The sequence below is a fragment of the Tamandua tetradactyla genome, chromosome 13, assembly GCF_023851605.1.
Source record: "Tamandua tetradactyla isolate mTamTet1 chromosome 13, mTamTet1.pri, whole genome shotgun sequence".
In the NCBI taxonomy this organism is placed as follows: Eukaryota; Metazoa; Chordata; class Mammalia; order Pilosa; family Myrmecophagidae; genus Tamandua; species Tamandua tetradactyla.
Window position 1 is genome coordinate 27,102,152 of NC_135339.1, and position 21,665 is coordinate 27,123,816.

At 38.8% G+C, this 21,665-nt stretch overlaps 1 pseudogene; it reads right to left on the reverse strand.

Annotated features, from left to right (window-relative positions):
• Positions 1 to 9,320: 9,320 nt before the first annotated feature.
• LOC143653351 (corepressor interacting with RBPJ 1 pseudogene) lies at positions 9,321 to 11,719 on the reverse strand (annotated as a pseudogene).
• Between the last annotated feature and the right edge of the window lie 9,946 nt (positions 11,720 to 21,665).

Here is a 21,665-nt window from a genome sequence, read left to right on the forward strand (position 1 = left end):
CTGTTCACATCAGTGGGACCATACAGTATTTGTCCTTTAGTTTTTGGCTGGATTCACTCAGCATAATATTCTCTAGGTCCATCCATGTTTTTACATGGTTCATAAGTTTATCTTGTCTTAAAGCTGCATAATATTGCATCGTATGTATATACCACAGTTTGTTTAGCCACTCTTCTGTTGATGGAGATTTTGGCTGTTTCCATCTCTTTGCAATTGTAAATAATGCTGCTATAAACATTGGTGTGCAAATGTCCGTTTGTGTCTTTGCCCTTAAGTCCTTTGAGTAGATACCTAGCAATGGTATTGCTGGGTCGTATGGCAATTCTATATTCAGCTTTTTGAGGAACCGCCAAACTGCCTTCCACAGTGGTTGCACCCTTTGACATTCCCACCAACAGTGGATAAGTGTGCCTCTTTCTCCGCATCCTCTCCAGCACTTGTCATTTTCTGTTTTGTTGATAATGGCCATTCTGGTGGGTGTGAGATGATATCTCATTGTGGTTTTGATTTGCATTTCTCTAATGGCCAGGGACAGTGAGCATCTCTTCATGTGCCTCTTGGCCATCCGTATTTCTTCTTCTGGTAGGTGTCTGTTCAAGTCTTTTTCCCATTTTGTAATTGGGTTGGCTGTCTTTTTGTTGTTGAGTTGAACAATCTCTTTATAAATTCTGGATACTAGACCTTTATCTGATATGTCATTTCCAAATATTGTCTCCCATCGTGTAGGCTGTCTTTCTACTTTCTTGATGAAGTTCTTTGATGCACAAAAGTGTTTAATTTTGAGGAGCTCCCATTTATTTATTTCTTTCTTCAGTGCTCTTGCTTTAGGTTTAAGGTCCATAAAACCGCCTCCAGTTGTAAGATTCGTAAGATATCTCCCTACATTTTCCTCTAACTGTTTTATGGTCTTAGACCTAATGTTTAGATCTTTGATCCATTTTGAGTTAATTTTTGTATAAGGTGTGAGATACGGGTCTTCTTTCATTCTTTTACTTATGGATATCCAGTTCTGTAGGCACCATTTATTGAAGAGACTGTTCTGTCCCAGGTGAGTTGGCTTGACTGCCTTATCAAAGATCAAATGTCCATAGATGAGAGGGTCTATATCTGAGCACTCTATTTGATTCCATTGGTTGATATATCTATCTTTATGCCAATACCATGCTGTTTTGACCACTGTGGCTTCATAATATGCCTTAAAGTCCGGCATCGCAAGACCTCCAGCTTCGTTTTTTTCCCTCAAGTTGTTTTTAGCAATTCGGGGAAACCTGCCCTTCCAGATAAATTTGCTTATTGGTTTTTCTAATTCTGAAAAATAAGTTGTTGGGATTTTGATTGGTATTGCATTGAATCTGTAGATGAGTTTAGGTAGGATTGACATCTTAATTATATTTAGTCTTCCAATCCATGAACACGGTATGCCCTTCCATCTATTTAGGTCTTCTGTGATTTCTTTTAGCAGTTTTTTGTAGTTTTCTTTATATAGGTTTTTTGTCTCTTTAGTTAAATTTATTCCTAGGTATTTTATTCTTTTAGTTGCGATTGTAAATGGGATTCGTTTCTTGATTTCCGCCTCAGCTTGTTCATTACTAGTGTATAGAAAAGCTACAGATTTTTGAATGTTGATCGTGTAGCCTGCTACTAGAGCTAATAAATGCTGTACTCATTTATTAGCTCTAGTAATTTTGTTGTGGATTTTTCTTGGTTTTCTATGTATAGTATCATATCGTCTGCAAACAGTGATAGTTTTACTTCTTCCTTTCCAGTTTTGATGCCTTGTATTTCTTTTTCTTGCCTAATTGCTCTGGCTAGAACTTCCAACACAATGTTGAATAATAGTGGTGATAGTGGACATCCTTGTCTTGTTCCTGATCTTAGGGGGAAAGTTTTCAATTTTTCCCCATTGAGGATGATATTAGCTGTGGGTTTTTCATATATTCCCTCTATCATTTTAAAGAAGTTCCCTTGTATTCCTATCTTTTGAAGTGTTTTCAGCAGGAAAGGATGTTGAATCTTGTCGAATGCCTTCTCTGCATCAATTGAGATGATCATGTGATTTTTCTGCTTTGATTTGTTGATATGGTGTATTACATTAATTGATTTTCTTATGTTGAACCATCCTTGCATACCTGGGATGAATCCTACTTGGTCATGATGTATAATTCTTTTAATGTGTTGTTGGATACGATTTGCTAGAATTTTATTGAGGATTTTTGCATCTGTATTCATTAGAGAGATTGGTCTGTAGTTTTCTTTTTTTTGTAATATCTTTGCCTGGTTTTTGTATGAGGGTGATGTTGGCTTCATAGAATGAATTAGGTAGTTTTCCCTCCACTTCGATTATGTTGTAGAGTTTGAGGAGAGTAGGTACTAATTCTTTCTGGAATGTTTGATAGAATTCACATGTGAAGCCGTCTGATCCTGGACTTTTCTTTTTAGGGAGCTTTTGAATAACTAATTCAATCTCTTTACTTGTGATTGTTTTGTTGAGGTCGTCTATTTCTTCTTGAGTCAAAGTTGGTTGTTCATGTCTTTCCAGGAACCTGTCCATTTCATCTAAATTGTTGTATTTATTAGCGTAAAGTTGTTCATAGTATCCTGTTATTACCTCCTTATTTCTGTGAGGTCAGTAGTTATGTCTCCTCTTCCATTTCTAATCTTATTTATTTGCATCCTCTCTCTTCTTCTTTTTGTCAATCTTGCTAAGGGCCCATCAATCTTGTTGATTTTCTCATAGAACCAACTTCTGGTCTTATTGATTTTCTCTATTGTTTTCATGTTTTCAATTTCATTTATTTGTGCTCTAATCTTTGTTATTTCTTTCCTTTTGCTTGCTTTGGGATTATTTTGCTGTTCTTTCTCCATTTCTTCCACGTGGACAGTTAATTCCTGCATTTTTGCCTTTTCTTCTTTTCTGATAAAGGCATTTACGGCAATACATTTCCCTCTTAGCACTGCCTTTGCTGCGTCCCATAAGTTTTGATATGTTGTGTCTTCATTTTCATTTGCCTCTAGGTATTTACTAATTTCTCTTGCAATTTCTTCTTTGACCCACTTGTTGTTTAAGAGTGTGTTGTTGAGCCTCCATGTATTTATGAATTTTCTGGCACTCTGCCTATTATTGATTTCCAACTTCATTCCTTTATGATCCGAGAAAGTGTTGTGTATGATTTCAATCTTTTTAAATTTGTTAAGACTTGCTTTGTGACCCAGCATATGATCTATCTTTGAGAATGATCCATGAGCACTTGAAAAAAAGGTGTATCCTGCTGTTGTGGGATGTAATGTCCTGTAAATGTCTGTTAAGTCTAGCTCATTTATAGTAATATTCAGATTCTCTATTTCTTTATTGATCCTCTGTTTAGATGTTCTGTCCATTGATGAGAGTGGTGAATTGAAGTCTCCAACTATTATGGTATATGTGTCTATTTCCCTTTTCAGTGTTTGCAGTGTATTCCTCACGTATTTTGGGGCACTCTGGTTCGGTGCGTAAATATTTATGATTGTTATGTCTTCTTGCTTAATTGTTCCTTTTAATAGTATATAGTGTCCTTCTTTGTCTCTTTTAACTGTTTTACATTTGAAGTCTAATTTGTTGGATATTAGTATAGCCACTCCTGCTCTTTTCTGGTTGTTATTTGCATGAAATATCTTTTCCCAACCTTTCACTTTCAACCTATGTTTATCTTTGGGTCTAAGATGTGTTTCCTGTAGATAGCATATAGAAGGATCCTGTTTTTTAATCCATTCTGCCAATCTATGTCTTTTGATTGGGGAATTCAGTCCATTAACATTTAGAGTTATTACTGTTTGGATAATATTTTCCTCTACCATTTTGCCTTTTGTATTATATATATCATATCTGACTTTCCTTCTTTCTACACTTTTCTCCATGCCTTTCTCTTCTGTCTTTTTGTATCTGACTCTAGTGCTTCCTTTAGTATTTCTTGCAGAGCTGGTCTCTTGGTCACAAATTCTTTCAGTGACTTTTTGTCTGAGAATGTTTTAATTTCTCCCTCATTTTTGAAGGACAATTTTGCTGGGTATAGGAGTCTTGGCTGGCAGTTTTTCTCTTTTAGTAACTTAAATATATCATCCCACTGTCTTCTAGCTTCCGTGGTTTCTGCTGAGAAATCTACACATAGTCTTATTGGGTTTCCCTTGTATGTGACAGATTGTTTTTCTCTCGCTGCTTTCAAGATCCTCTCTTTCTCTTTGACCTCTGACATTCTAACTAGTAAGTGTCTTGGGGAACGCCTATTTGTGTCTAATCTCTTTGGGGTGCGCTGCACTTCTTGGATCTGTAATTTTAGGTCTTTCATAAGAGTTGGGAAATTTTCAGTGATAATTTCTTCCATTAGTTTTTCTCCTCCTTTTCTCTTCTCTTCTCCTTCTGGGACACCCACTACACGTATATTTGTACGGTTCACATTGTCCTTGAGTTCCCTGATACCTTGTTCAAATTTTTCCATTCTTTTCTGGATAGTTTCTGTTTCTTTTTGGAATTCAGATGTTTCATCCTCCAAATCACTAATTCTATCTTCTGTCTCTTTAAATCTGTCATTGTAGGTATCCATTGTTTTTTCCATCTTTTCTACTTTATCTTTCACTTCCATAAGTTCTGTGATTTGTTTTTTCAGTTTTTCTATTTCTTCTTTTTGTTCAGCCCATGTCTTCTTCATGTCCTCCCTCAATTTATCGATTTCGTTTTTGAAGAGGTTTTCCATTTCTGTTCGTATATTCAGCATTAGTTGTTTCAGCTCCTGTATCTCATTTGAACTATTGGTTTCTTCGTTTGACTGGGCCATATGTTCAATTTTCTGAGCGTGATCCGTTATCTTCTGCTGGCGTCTGGGCATTTAGTCAGATTTCCCTGGGTGTTCGACCCCACAGGTTGAAAGATTTTCCTGTGCAATCTCTGGGTTCTGTTTTTCTTATCCTGCCCAGTAGGTGGCGCTCGTGGCACACGTTTGTCTACGGGTTCCACCAGTGAAAGTTGCTGTAGGTCCTTTAACTCTGGAAAATTCTCGCCGTAGGGGAGGTTCGGCAGCCGAAGTGTCTTGGAAGAATGCCAGCCGGCCTGGGGTTCCGAATGTGGGGAGGGTCGTCGGACGCCGCAGCACGGGAGAGCGTCCGGCCGAATTAGCTAGTCGGCCCGGGGCACCAAGCGTGGCGGGAGGGCGCCAGCTGTCGCAGCCCGGGAGAGTGCACTGTTCCCAGCCGGACGGGGCAGTCACGTGTTTGGAAGGGATCCCCCGGTCACTGTTCTCCCCAGTCTGGGGATTTCTGACCCAACTCTCTCAGTTGGTCCGGGGGGCCTCGCGTGGTGGGGCACCAGCCGCCACGGCCTAAGGGGACCGCCTGTCCAATTCTACCAGCTGGCCCGGGAAGGTGGAAGGGAGGGACTCCGGTCGCTTGCCGTCCCACCCAGGAAAGTCCGTGCCCCTTGGTGATCTCACTGGAGCTGGTTCTCCCAGATAGTCAGCCGTTCCAGGATGGGGTACGCCATCCCTTTGATCTCCCTCGTGGCTCCGGGAGCTGCTCTGTATTATCTCCACTCCCCCAGTAGCTGTTCTGGGAGAGGAAAGGTGAGGGCGGCAAGGCTGTCGAGGCTGGTAGCGGAGGAGCCGGTGAAGGCGGGAGAGGGGAGAGGAGCTCTTATAAGAATTTTTTAAAGGCGACCATACCATTCTTATTCTTTTGTTTCTGGCTTATTTTGTCTCACCAAATATCCCACATGTTCATTCACATCGTTGCATGCCTCATGACATTGTTCCTTTCTGTAGCAGCACAACCTTCGTTCATAAGTATACACCATCGTTCGCCAGTCTACTTCTCCGTCAGTGCATCCTTCAGCCACCTGCATTCATGGGGCATCATGTAGAGGGCCCAAAGTCCACAGTCCAACAGCATTCTCAATTTTCAATAATTTCATTGTTCCCAAGAGGTAGAAAACCAATCAATGCACCTTCACCAAATAGGAAATCTCGACCTCCTCTTAACTCTTGTCTCTCCCCCATGATTTACCCCTGCTGTGGCTGTGGTAGTGCTGATGGTTTCCTTTTGAACATAGCTCATAGCATGCAATAGCAGTTTCCCCCTGCACCCCAGACTTAAACACTCTTTATACAGGAATCATATCTTTGAAGTAACTCTTGTGAGAACTAATTCATATTTCTAGTGTGAATCATTGGGACATGTAGGTCTGTACAACCCCTTTCAATCTTGTTCATCTTCAATATGGTAATATTACTTCTAGACCCACTAGAGAACCACCTTCACTCTTATCTATTCCCTTACATTGGAGTTCAACCTCATTACCTAATGGTTCACCCACATCTAGCTTCTGTGTATCTCTAAGTCCCCTATATTCTGTACTACAAGCCTCTGATTATACCTTTATGCTGGCCATAAAAATGGAATCATACAGTATCTATTGCATCATTCTTTAAAAAGTATTTATTTTACTGTTCTTGCTTATTTTCTCTGTCAGGCGAAATTTCCAAATCTGTTAGTCAAATTCCATAAGCAAAATTCAGTTGTACATTTCACTGAATCACATTAAATTTATAAATTAACTTGTAGGAGTTTTGACAGCTTTACAGTGTTGATTCTTTCCTTCTCAAAACATGTTTCTCCATTTATTAGGATCTCCTTTCATGCCCTCCAGTGAAGATTTAGAGTTCTCTTCATGTAGTTTTTCACATTTTTTTCATTCTTTTTTTCTCCTCTGTTTATGTTCTTCCTTTCCTGCTTTCTTTTGTATTTATTTGAATAGTTTTTAGACTTCTATTGAAATTTCGATTAGCATTTTAAGCTATACCTCTCAGCATTATGTTTTTCTTCTTTTTTTGTGTGTTGCTCTAGGTGCTTACAATATACACCCTTAAAAAATTTTTCGCAGTTCACTTAAAGTTAACATTGTATCACTTTACATAAACTCTAGAAATACTGCAGCTTTATAGATCCAATTATATCTTCCCATCCATGACACTATAGTTATCCTATGTTTTACATGTATATACCGCATGAACCTGTTACAATTTTTGCTTTAAATAGTTCTTTGTATTTGAAAAAAATGAGGAAAATATTCTTTTATACTTATCCATGTATTTGTCATTTCCAGTGCTCTTCATTCCTTCCTGAAGATCTAAAATTTTCTTTGAATTCATTTCCCTTAAGCCTGCAGTGTTTCCTTCCTTCTAGTTCAGGTCTGTTGGCAATGCATTCTCTTAGTTTTCTTTTATCTGAAAATGTGTTTATTTCACTTTCATTTTCAAAATGCTGAATATAGAATTCTTGGCTGACAGGTTTTTCTTTCAGCATTTTAAAGATGTTGTTTCACTGTCTTTTGGCCTTCACTGTTTATGATGATAAATTGGCAATATTCCAATTCATTGTTGCCCTGAAGATATGTGTCATTTTTCTGGCTGTTTTTAAGGTTTTCTATTTATTTTGGTTTGCAGAAGTTTGACTATGATGTTCCCACATGCAGTTTTCTTCATATTTATCCTGCTTGTGATGCCCTGAGCTTCATGAATTTATAAGTCATTTCTTTTACATCAGAGAAAATTTTGACCATTCTTTCTTCAAATATTTTTCTGTCCCATTTTCTTGCCTCCTTTTCTGGGATTTGAATTATGTGAGCGTTAGACTTTTTGCTATTGTCCTATATGATGCTAAATTGCTGCTCATTTATTTTTATTTTTTCCATGTTTTTAGATTGGATAATTTCTATTGATCTGTTTTCAAACTTATTGATGGATTTTTTTCTGTCATCCTCAATCTGCTGTGATATTGTTGGGGGCGGATGGGACAGAGGTCACATGCTCGCTGCAGAGATATAGCAAAGCTGTCTCTGTGGAAATAGGCACCTGATGTCCTGAAAAGACTAAGCGTTGCAAAGCTGCTTGAGTTGAGGGACACGTGTAACTTTTGACTCATCCGGGCACAAGGAAGCAGATGGTTCAGCCAGCACTTCCTCCTTCCCATCTTTAGTTACACTTTTGTTACTTTCTTTACCTCACAGCTCTATAAAATAAACAGTGCTGATCCTCTTGGGATTTTTGAGTCTCCATCAGACCTCAAAGTCCCACCTGGTCCCAGCTTTAACTCTATCTTTGTCTCTTGTCTTTCTTTCTTAATTCCTTGACACCTCCCTTTGTCCCGACACTGAGCCGTGCTGGTTGTGGCAGATATTTTTCAGATAGTGTATTTTTCAGCCCTAGAATTTCCACTTATTTTTTATATTGTGGTTTCTCTGTTGGGTTTTTTATATCTGTTCATTTCATTATGAGTATATTTTTTCTCATACCCTTCAGCATAGTTAAATTAGTTGATTTAAAGTTCTTGTCTATTAATGTCAACATTCTGGGCATCTTGGGGTTGGTTTGCATTTATCAAAATCTTTTCTCATGAGAATAAGTCACATTATTCTGTTATTTGTATGTTGAGTAATTTTCTACTGTGCACTTCAACATTTTAAATGCTGTATGGTGGGGATTCTGGATTTTGTTATAGTCTTCGGAAGAGTGTTGCTTTTACTGTTTTAAAGGGCAATGCATTTAGTTTAACTCATATTACAAACATTGTATTAAAATCTTTGGGTGGTTCTTTAGCCTTAGCTGGCTACTAGAAATCTGTTCTACATACACATGATTCAGGAGTTAGCCAGAGATCTGGGCAGAGTCTATTAACAAAAGTTGGCACTCTGCCTCCATGACTCTCTTCTTTCTGGTATTTCTATCTCACTTTCCAGAAGCTGTAATTTCCCTGACCTCTGTCCTCTGGTTCTTTAATTCAGAAAGTGTGTGGGTTTTAGTCACCTCATATGTCATAGACTGAGGCTTGCACTGAGGGTAGGAGCCATAAAAATGTGAAACTCACCTAGTGTCATTCCCTTACTACATGTGTCAGCTCTCTCCAGAGTCTACCTGCTTTTGATCTTTCTCCAGGGCCCTCAAATAGTTGCATTTTTTTTTGAATTGTCATTCTTTTAATGATATTTCAGAGCAAGAAAATGTCACAGAGTTACAAGGCACAAGAACTATGTGTCGACAGAAGATAGTTTTATAGCCCTAACAATAGCTTACTTACAAATATTTACAAAATTAATTCTTATGGTACTCAAGAAGATTTGTCCGTGAAATGAAAGTTAACAGAGATGGAAAATTAAAATCGAGCTGTTTTTATTAAAAAGACAATTATGCATAATTTAGTGCTTGCTGAAGGTATTCAGTAAGAAGGCGGAGGTAATTTTCATTCCCAGGTAATTGTCATACAGTCTCTCCTTGCTCTACTTCTGCTTTGTTCTCTTTGTGTCACTTTGGTGTACTTCTCAGTTCTCTCTGTGCATTTTTTCCTCCTCTCCATGTATCTGCGCCATGGCTTCTGGGGCTATTTCCTCTATTCCATTTTTCACTGGCTTTGCTGGGACCGTTTTAGAATTTCCTTTTGCTTGTAACTGCCATGACTTTGGCTTTGGCTTCTCCTACTCCTCTCAGACTCCCTCCTCTGGCTGCTGCTGTTGTTCTCGTTTCTTTCAGAGCCTCTCTTCTCTGGGCTAACGTTACAGCTCCTGGACTTGCCGTCAGAATCAGAATAGCACCATTGGCTTTTTTCCCAGAACACTCTTGTTTTAAATTACTAGGCTTTTCCTTAGTTACCGTGACTGCTGGAAAGTTCTTCATAAAACTTTCTCTTTTCAGGTTGGTCCTTCTCTCCAGAATCACTGCTGTTATTTCTTGGACATTTATTTTTCTTTGTTTTCCTCTTTTGTATTTTTATTTCTTTGTTGTGACTTTCATTCTCACTGCTGCTTTCTGAATTCTCACTGGAGGCAGAGAGGGAGGGTGATGATGATTTATTTGTATGTTTTTTGTTTGTGCTCCTGCTCTTCTGAAGATTTTTTTCTATCTTTTTTCTTTTCTTTAAAAAATTAATTAATTTATTTATTAAAAATAACAATATACAAACATTCTTACCATATGATCATTCCACTCTTGATATATAATATATCATAAAAACTCATAATATCATCACATAGTTGTATATTCATCATCGTAATAATTTCTTAGAACATTTGCATCAGTTCAGAAAAAGAAATAAAAAGAAAACAGAGAAAAATTCATACACAACATCCCCCTTACCCTTCCCTTTCATTGATCACTAGCATTTCAATCTACTAAATTTATTTCAACATCTGTTCCCTTATTATTTATTTATTTTTAATCCATATATTTTACTCACCTGTCGATAAGGTAGATAAAAGGAGCATCAGACACAAGGTTTTCACAGTCACACTGAGAAAGCTATATCATTATATGATCATCTTCAAGAAACATGGCTACTGGAACACAGCTTCACATTTTCAGGCAGTTCCCTCCAGCCTCTCCATTACACCTTAACTAAAAAGGTGATATCTATATAATGCGTAAGAATAACCGCTAGGATAAATTCTTGACTCTATTTGGAATCTCTCTACCATTGCCACTTTATTTTGTCTCATTTCAGTCTTCTCCCTTTCAGTCAAGAAGGTTTTCTCAATTTCTTGATGCTAGAGTCCCAGCTCATTCTAGGATTTCTGTCCCACGTTGCCAGGAAGGTCCACACCCCGGGAGTCATGTCCCATATAGACAGGGGGAGGGCAGGGAGTTTGCTTGTTGTGTTGGCTGGAGAGAGAGGCCACATCTGAGCAACAAAAGAGACTCTCTTGGGGGTGACTCTTAGGCCTAATTTTAAGTAGGCTTTGCCTATCCTTTGTGGGGTTAAGTTTCATATGAACAAACCCCAAGATTGAGGGCTCAGCCTATTGCTTTGGTTGTCCACACTGCTTGTGAGAATATCAAGAATTCTTCACTTGGGGAAGTTGAAATTTCCCCCTTTCTCACCATTCCCCCAAGGGGACTTTGCAAATATTTTTTTATTCACTGTTCAAATCACTCTGCGATTTATCAGGGCATTACTCTGGACAAACCTACAAAATCTCATGCCCTACTCAAGGTTCCATGTACATTTTTCCTTCTAAAGGAAATTCAATTTTCTGAGGAGCTTCTGCTTTTGTTTGGTTGTTAGCGGCTTTCAGAATTCAACTTCTGTAACTTCTTCACCTTCACGTCCAACATATTCCTGTAATGGATCATTTGCAGTCAAGTTTCTCCCCAGTACATTTCCTTTCAATGCAGACCCACTGTGTCTCATCTCCACTGTTATCTCTGAGGGGTGCATCGCTGGCCCTGAGCCATCAGCGGAAACTGAACTTGCATTGATTCCAGAAAGACCAAGCAAAGGACATTTTCAACCTGTATTGACATGACCCCACTTGTGACATTTAATGCATCTCACATTTTGAACCTGAGTACTAAAGGACTGATCTCTGCAGTTCATGGCACCTTTGGCATATCTTTCTTGCAGAGCTCCTTTCTGCCATTCACATTTGTATTCTGTCTGTCCTTCTGCTTCTTCTTCCTCTTTGTTTTCTTTTTTTAGCTCCTGGGGGGACCCATACATAAAATTAAAGCCATTTTTTTACACATTCATATCCCATAAACAATCTTTTATCATATGATTCTTGTTCCTTATTATATTGTTGCATTAATTCTTATTGTTTTTTATTATCATATGATATTTTCTGCTCTGCCATCCACACCTTTTTGATATTGGGTTTGAAGGCGGAATGAAAGTCTTTTTTGCATATGAAGTTGGTGAATGATTTTCCCATCTTGGAGGCCAGCAGGAAGGTCCTTAAACTGTGAACCATATAAATAAACTATTCTGCCTAATGAAACTGCACCTCCGGTCGCAATTTATATTTTGTCCAGAGTTCATAACTATTATCTGTGGAAGGATTGAAACATTAAAAGCTTACTTAATTATTATTGGAAGGAGAGTCTGATCTTACATATTTTCCTATTAGGTGAATTTCTTGGGGGTTTCTAGCTTTGGTTGCCTTGTGGAGGGATTTTCCCCTTACAAGTTTCCTCATTGGATTTTTAAAATACGTAATTTATTTATCTTAATTTTCTTGTATTTTATAAAATAAAAGCTTAATTGAAATATAATTCACTTACCATACAATTTACTCATTTACCATGTATACCTGAATGTTTTTTAGTATATTCTCAGAGTTGTGCAACCATCACCACAATAAATGTTAGAACATTTTCATCATGTCAAAAAGAAACCTCAGACCCATTATCAGTTAGTCCTCAACTCCCCACAAAACCCCAGCCCGAGGCAAACACCAATCTAACTTGTCTGTCTGAATTTACCTATTAAGGTCATTTCCCTTAAATGGAATCATACAAAATGTGGCTCCTTGTGACTGGCTTCCTTCACTTACTGTTTTCAAGGTTCATTCATGTTGTAGCATGTAATGGTACCTAATTCCTTTTATGGTTGGATTTAATGTTCCATTTTATGGATATTCCATGTTTTATTAACCATTCATCAACTGATGGACATTTGGGCTATTTTCACTTTTTTAGATATTATGAATAGTACCACTACAAAATCCATATACAAGTTTTTGTGTGATCGTATGTTTTCCTCTCTCTTGGGTATATACCAAGCAGTGAATTTGCTGGGTCATACGGGTAATTTTGTTTAACTTTTGAGGAACAGTCAGACTGTTTTCCAAAGTGGGTACACCATTTTATATTCTTACCATCAGTTTGTGAACTAATGGTTACAATTATTCCATATCCTTGCCAACATTTGTTGTTTTCCATTTTTTAAAATTATAGCCATCCCAGTGAGTGTGAAGTGCTCTCTCCTGGTAGTTTTCATTTGCATATCCCTGATGGCTAATGATGTTGAGCATCTTTTCATGTGCTTATTGGTCATTTGTATCTCTTCAGATTTTTCAAATGGACTACTTGTCTACATTATTGAATTATGAGTTTTTCCTATATTTAAATACAAGTCCCTTATCAGATATGTTTGCTCCTATTTTGTGGGTTTTCTTTTTCACTTTCTTTGTGTCTTTTGAAGCATGAAGTTTTAATTTTGATTTTGTCAAATTTTTCAGTTTTTTGTTTGTTTGCTGGTGTCATATGTAAGAAGCCATTGTCTAATGCAAGTTCATCAAGAGTTACCTCAAGGATTTGTCTAAGAGTTTTGTTGTTTTAGCTCTTAAATTTAGGTCCACTTTCAATGGAAGGGGCCCAGTTTTATCCATTTGCGTGTGGATATCCAGGTGTCCCAACACAGTTTGTTGAAAACACTATTCTTTCCCCAGTGAATGGTGTTGGCACATTTGTGGAAAATCACTTGGCCATAAATGCACGGATTTATTTCTGGACTGTCAATTCTATCTCATTTATCTATATGTCTGTTATTATGCTAGTATCACACAGTCTTGATTTCTGTAGCTTTGTAGTAAGTTTTGAAATCAGGAAGTGTTAGTCCCCCAAGTTTTTCTTCTTTTTTGAGATTGTTTTGGCTATTCTAGTTCCCTTGGATTTCCCTTTGAATTCTCAGATCAGCTTGTTAATTTCTTCCATTACAACCTGAAGACTCCCTTCAGTATTTCTTATAGAGCATGACTGCTAAAGACAAATTATTTCAGTTTCTATTGATCTACGAATGTATTAACTCCTGCTCCATTTGTGAAGGATAGCTTTTCTGGATATAGAATTCTTGGTTGCCAATATTTTTCTTTAAGCATTTTGAGATCCAGGGTCAACAGCCTTTACTAACTGCATCTGCTTTTGATAAGCTCTGAAAAGTTATTTATATCAAGAGTTCTTAGCCCCAAGCTAAGTAAGGATGGGAAAGGGGAGGGACAGACAATGAATAGAGAGAAGGGGAAGCGCTGAGGTCAGATGGTTAACATTCAAAGACTACATCAGTATCTGCCCAAGTAAAACCCCAACCAAGGGGTTTTCTGACTCTACATTTACCAGATAAAGCATATGTTGAAGATGATGCATTTTAATGACTGTGAAATTGATCTTGGTAGTAAATAAAGCAAAGCATTGCTTTACAGTTGTAGAAGAAATTGCTGCATTTCAAGGGTCACTTATAGCACACCCTTCTGGATTTTCAGATTCTAACCTGTTCGTTAAGTCTTAGCTATTTTACAATGCTTTGTAAATTGTAGGTAACAGATAGATAGGTTAGATAGATAGATAGGTTATCTGGTCCTGCCTAGGGATAATCTAACTGATTTTCCCCTTCCAAATGGAAACATCAGTTTTGTCTCCAGTAGCAATTAATTTCAAGTTTCCTTTGCTCTTCATAAATTTGTGTGTTTTTTACTTTTTTCTTTTGAGCTGGTATAATACCTGTCTGGTTCCCTCATCATATGCATAAAATGAAATCTTTAAAGCATGTTCATTTTTAAATCTGTATGAGAATCATGATTTTACTTTTTTCTGTAAATTATCTTTTTTTATTAATTTTTTAACTTTTTAAAAAATATAACATTCTTAACTTATGATCATTCTGTTCTACATATATAATCAGTAATTCACAATATCATCATATAGTTGCATATTCATCATCATGATCACTTCTTAGAACATTTGCATCAATTCAGAAAAAGAAACAGAAAGACAACAGAAAAAAATTCATACATACCATACCCCTTCCCCTCCCTCTCATTGATCACTAGCGTTTCAATCTAAATTTATTTTATTTTAATTTTAACATTTGTTCCCTCTATTATTTATTTTCATTCCATATGTTTTACTCATCTGTTGATAAGGTAGATAAAAGGAGCATCAGACACAAGGTTTTCGCAATCACACAGTCACATTGTGAAAGCTATATCATTATACAATCATCATCAAGGAACATGGCTACTGGAACACAGCTCTTCCCTCCAGCCTCTCCATTACATCTTGACTAACAAGGTGACATCTATTTAATGTGTAAGAACAACCTCCAGGATAACCTCTCGACTCTGTTTGTAGTCTCTCAGCCATTGACACTTTATTTTATTTCATTTCAATCTTCCCCCTTTGGTTGAGAAGATTTTCTCAATCCCTTGATACTGAGTCTCAGCTCATTCTAGGATTTCTGTCCTACGTTGCCAGGAAAGTCCACACCCCTGGGAGTCATGTCCCATGTAGACGGGGGGAGGGTGGTAAGTTTGCTTGTTGTGTTGGCTGGAGAAAGAGGCCACACCTGAGCAACAAAAGTGGTTCTCTTGGGGTGACTCTTAGGCCTAATTTTAAGTAGGCTTGACCTGTGAGGTTAAGTTTCATATGAACAAACCCCAAGATTGGGGGCTCAGCCTATTGCTTTGGTTGTCCACACTGCTTGTGAGAATATCAAGAATTCAACTTGGGGAAGATGAATTTTCCCCCTTTCTCACCATTCCCCAAAGGAGACTTTGCAAATACTTTTTTATTCACTGTTCAAATCACTCTGGGATTTATCGGGGCATCATTCTGGACAAACCAACAAAATCTCATGCCCTACTCAAGGTTCCATGTACTTATGGTGTTCAATTAAGCTGTCTAAATAAGTTATATTAGGAAATGCACTAGTCAAAATATAAATTTTGTACCAAATAAACATTTTTTACTTTAGTCTCAAAAAATTTAAGTTAAAAATTTTAAATATTGATTACTATCTATTGAAAATTATTTTTTAACAGAACCCTCCTGTTGCCTGTTTGCTTGTGAAAAGTTCCAGCCCCCACTCCCCTCCCCTGGGGCAGTGCCTCCTCTGCCTTTCTGAGCTTTGGTTACACAGATCAGCAATCTTCATAACTGGAACTTTTAAAATATCAGTCACTGAAAACAAAATAGAGTTGAAAACTTTTTTTATGGATGCTGTTTTCTGAATTGTTGGGTTTATCAATTTGAAAGCTCAAGACAGTTTCACTAAATTTTACCTGTCTCACCACATTTGCATCAAGGAGCTGACAGATTTCACAACTCCCTGTGAAGGGGAACTGTTCAAGGCTGACATTGGGCAAGGAAATGTCAGGACACAGTAAAAGGAGGAGGTTCGTTTAAATGCTCACCCCAGTGCTAGCATTTCAGAGCTGGAAGGGGCTCAAGATTACATTTAATGGCAGCTCCCCCTCAGCTCTTCAGAATAGAAGGAGAGGCAGAAGACTTTACTCTGTTCAGATCCCCAACTGTGCAATGCAGTGTCTACATTTCTGATGGCCTAATAAGAGGGCCAAGGGCCTAAAAGTGATGATAGATGAGAAAGCAGCAAGTTTCCTTCCACCTGCCCTCCATGGTCCCTCCTCTGAGCTGGGTGTCTGCAGCACATGGAGGAACCACACTCCGGGGAAGGGTCCAGATGGCCCCTTAGCCCCAGCTGAACACTCAGCATGATGGTGCGTGACCTTGGGTGAGTCACCTCAATTCTCAGTAGTCTCCTGTATAGGATGAGGGGGTGTTGTTACAGGACAAAGGCCGTGGATTCATTTGCCCAACGTGCTCAATAAACAATTCCTCAGTTACCGGGGTTTCAAAGAGAAAAAGAGTTTATTACTAGGCATGTAGTAGAAGAGCAAATGGCTTAGCGCCCAAAATCTGTCTTCCTGAACTACAGTAATTCTGATAGTTTTATTAGAGAAAAAGATGGGCAGCGTTTAGGGTAATGAGCACGGTGGCCCCAGATGACCTAATTGTTGGGTTTCAGACTAAAAGGAAAAGGAACTCTTGATGCAGAGCTCCTTCAGCCCCCTTCTCAGCGTCCTTGGCAGGTCCAAGTACCCAGACGTGAACCATTTGCCACACTAGCTAGTATTGTGTCCCCCAGACGGCGTAGCTGATAACACCCTCCCCAGCCAGTGTCTCACCCTGTCTGATACATGCATTGCACATCAAAGGGGAGTACCTCAGCAATCTACTGGACCCTAACTCAACAAGCCCCATCCAACCAAGGGACAACACGCCATCTAGTGGACACCCTCCCCTCCTGGCATCACTTTCCCTTTAAAACAACTCCCAGAACAAAAAAGCCTGCAGCCATTTTCTTCTTCTTCCTGCTGGCTCCCAGGAAGGATAAAGTCCAAGGTTCTGCACTTGTCAGGCGGGCCCACGTCGGTGAGATCCAGCCTCAGTCATCAAGATAACTTTGGACCTGGGGTGGGTTAGTTCTGGGCTGACCCAAGACCCTTCCTGAATAAACATTAGGGGCTGGCTTTAGTGATTACAAGTCTCTAAAGTTGAAAAGCTGGATAACTGGGTATAAATGAAGGTTAGTTATAAGGTTTTTACAATCCCAGGGGCAGAAGACACAGGCTACACAATCATTATCAGAGATCAAGGCAGCTGGATTACAATTTAGAGATTTGATTATAATTTAGAGATTTCAGATATTTCCCTCCGTCTAATGCCAATGCACCAGAAAGCAAAAAGAAATATCCATATAATGATTCAGTAATAAAAATCATCTCTTAAATCCTGATTTCTCATTTACAGTATCTCAGATGAACTTCAAGACCTTTCTCTGTTCTACCATGGTAAGAATCCAAGGTCAGGCCTTTCGCTCTGTTGGAATGGGGAGCAAACTGCTAATCGTGTTTTTTCTTTTGAATTACATGGCTTCAGTTTGGTTGTTAAAGGATAAGAAGGCAAGCCTCGGTTGAATGTAGTTAGATGTAGGATTTCCTTAGCTCCAAAGTAGAGTCTCCCTGGGTCATTCCTTGGGATTCCTGCCCAATTGGGGAAGATTGACAATTCCAGGTCATTTGATTGTATTTCTGCCTTGATAAAAGCCTTTTTCATGGAATGTTAGAGACTGATCATGAAATTTTGCTCAAACCAAGAACAAAATTCAAAGCTTGACTATTTCATTAAAAATTACTGAAACATTTCTTCTCCAAATGCTTTAAAGTTAATAAAATTATGATTTATCAATCATTGTTCTTTAGACATACCAACAGGAAAAATTACTTTACATTTAATTCATTTTTCCCCCAAAATAGAATTCATAAAGAAAAATGAAAAAAAAAAGAAAAGAAATTAATCTCCCTTATATAAGATATCCATCCCGTAACAACTTGACACAATGAAAACTAAGACTTAATAATTCCATGTGTTTGACTAGCAACTTTTTACTTTCAAAATATTTTGCGTCTGTTACCTTGTTGGAGTTTTACAACATTGACAGCTGTTTTCAATTTTAGATGAGGCTTCAAAAGTTAAATGACTTAGTCAGGTTCCCACATCCATTAATGAAAGAGTCAGAACTAAAAAAATACTTTCCTGACCCTGAATTTTTTCTTCTTTATAAGGCATCATCCTACTGCCGTTAGTTAGGAATGAGGACTCTCTTTAATCATGAAAATTTCTTTCCTTTCTTAAAGATATAAAAGTGAAGACTAAAAAAATGAGGAACAAGATGGAGATGTTTTATAATTTATTACTTAGATCAACTTCCATTTTAGAAAAGACAGAAACAAAATATTTAATTAATATTTACATATTTTACAGTGTGAAGTATTTACACCATAGATAATAAGTACAAAAAACTGCGTATAAAATTCTAGGACAACACAGACACAAGGACCACAACTTCAGTAGGGAATTCTCTGGCTCTTTTTTCCCCCTTATAATTTGAAGTTCATAGAACTGTTTTCTAACCTGATTACTAGTGTAGTCAGTTACTGATTTATCTTTCAAACTGATGCCCCGTCGAGTAATTGCTCTGTCCATACCACTTTCTTGGGCTCACCTTTCATTCTTCAGGTAACTATTAGGTCCTCAGCCCTGGCGGGTTTCCAGGGGGTTGAGACGCCTACTTAACAGTACAGTTGTACTCATTTGCTAATTTCCTCCACATCTGGACAATGGTAAAACTTCATTTCAAGGAACAGGCTGATTTGTTCAGCTAAGTCTTAACGGTAAACACACTTGGCGAAACCATTCAATACAGAATATCTGAATTGCAATGAATGTCCAGCCCCATACTGGGAGGACCACTGAGGGCTGTTGCTTAGTGCGCCAGTGGCAGCAGGGTCTTCTACCACCTCCATCCCACCCCGTGCAGAGCTTTAAGCCTGGCGTCAAGTTGCCTTCATCTGGATGGCATTGTCCAGGTCAGGGAGGAAGGCTTCTCCTCACCCAAGCCCACACTGTCCCCATCTGCAGGATCTGCCTCCTGGGTGAGCAGGTTGCAGCCTACCTGGGGGTGTGCCTAGAGTTGGGGGGCAGGTGGGCAAGAAGTTTTAAACAGATGTGGTTCTAGAGTTAACTGGGACCTCTGTTCCCGAATTCAAAAACACTCGAGGAGCCACTTGTGGCTCGGATGGTTTCCCTTGTCATTTGCTGTTAGCCTGGGATTATTGAAATGGAGCAAAGACCCCATTCTCAAGGAAAAGAGGCTGTCTTTGACTTGCATTCAGGCATTGGCAAAATGAACAGCTGGCAATTAAAATCAAGTCAGAAACAGGCAGAGATCACTTTTTTTTTTCTGAAATAGCACCTGATAATGTTAAGAAAACTATATAAGTAGCATTTAAAGGACTAATCTTTTAATATAAATGTCTATCATTGTCTAAGCAAAGAGCTTTCCTGTGTGTATTTACACAAACAACTAACATTATTTTAAAATATCCAAAGCGATTTAAAAATGAATTGAGTGCATGAAAAACATCCAAAATTAAGAATGATAATATTATACTGATAATGATCACAATAAAAAAGAGTCAGTAACTTAAAATACCAAGATATGCCAAAAGGTACTTACATATATGAAGTTAGAAAGAGCACAACATATATAAAATGGGTGTGAGGATTTAAACATTTCTGAGATCATCTGAAGGCTGTGGGAAGCAAGACAAACTCTTCCATTATCAAGCCCATCAGGCAAATAAAATATTGTGCATTTAAATACTATATACCCAAATGGACCAAATGACAAGAAAAAAATGAAAATAAAGCAGTAAAGTTAATAAATAAATAAAATCCAATTGCCTCAATAAACAGGCTGGTAAAGTCATCCTGGAATTGCTTTGGAAGTTTGCAATGCATAGTTGCCAAAGAGGTATCGAAGATTAGGGATAAGAAACTGGGTATCTTCTCTTACCATTGTTTTCCTGTTAGAATAGCATTTTTACTAAATCATTGAAATTTGATGTATGATTCTATAACCTTTCCTATAAAGGAAGCTCTCATGGTTATGAAGTAGTTAAAATTCTTTGGAGCCCATTTGCACATCATTAACTCTTTGTGCTTAATGGAGTCAGGCCTAATAGACTAAAGGAGCTATGGGCTTTTGGAGAAAAGCCACCATCTACGTTGCAGGATTCTGCCCAGAATGGGTTCCTTTTGGCCTAGAGGCCAAGTTTGAGGCCAGGACCATGGGTGCCCCCAAGGGCCATCAGTTCTTAGGTTACCACCATCCCATGGCATACTAGTGGTAGCCCAAGAGGTCCCATGCCTGAGAGGCTCCCCAGGAAAGCTCTTCCTCCCACGTCAGCAGCGTGGGGTGGGCAGGCTGCGAGCTGTGAGCATGGAGGTTCTGTACCAACACGCACTGTGAAGGATTTGGGGAGGGATACTATTTCAGAAAAGAAGACACCTGGAGAAACCAGACTTCTTTCAGGCCCTCTTTCCAGGTGGGGACATCTTTGCTTTATGAAGAAGTTAATGTTTGGATAAGAGAACTGGAGGCTGTGCGTCAAGGTAGAACCAGCCTGTCCTCTGAGTTCGTGTGCCAGTTTACAGCATGAGAGTCCTTGGCCTGTGAGGACAGAATGCTGCTCTGTCCTGCCTCTGCCCCTGCTGGGCTCAGGCCCATATGACATAGCCTTTAACATGGTCCATGCGTCCTCATATTTCCAGAGACATCACTCCGTCCCTGCATGAACTTGCAGCAATGACTTCCAGCAGGACATAAAGCACACATGTTAATTTTTTCTTAAACACAGTCATTATAAACCCTTCTGGCTAGAGGACAGCAACAGAACCACTTACAGAGCTACATTCTTACAAAGGTCAGATCATTCTACAACATGTGCATGGCTCATTGCTGAAATCTAATGGTCATGGGGACTGGACCTCTGCAGACCCTCAGATGTTCGTGGGGAAGACTTGGCCATGGGGGTCTTGGATGGCCATGACTGGCTGGTCTATTTTCGTCTAAGTCATAAACCAAGGGGATTTTTTTTTTTAAAAAGATAAGCTCTCCCATTTTCTGCTAAAAATACCTGGCATTGTGCATCTCTGAGTGTCTCATTGCTAATTAAGGTCCTAATTCTGGTTTCCAACCAGCCATTTATTGCAGAAGAACCAGGCAGATTCCCAAGGGAAAAGAAAAGAACACTTCCTGAAGCTCTTTGCTGATCTCTCACAGCACAAGGCATTTCCCCTTGATGGAAGCCTTTCCTCATTAGGACCATCTGCCACGCAGGTGCTGGGGAGAGGGGTGGGCATCGGGCCAGCCCTGACCCAGGGCACCCCTTGAAATTGGAAAAAATAAACATCCATGTGGTTCAAAACAAAATCCCGATAGGCACAAAGTAAGGTGCATTTGGCCTACTGAAACCAATACGAAGTTACTGAATATCAGAAAATATTGCATCTAGTCACACCCTTTCATTTTAAAGATGGGTCAAGTGAAACCCAGGCAGGGTGGTAGCAGCTTCCCCTTAGAGCCGCTGAGAAGAGGCTGAGAAGCTGGGAGCTGGTGTCTGCACTAAGTTGGCAGTGATATGCTGAACTCGAAGCCAACAGGAAAACCTAGAGACT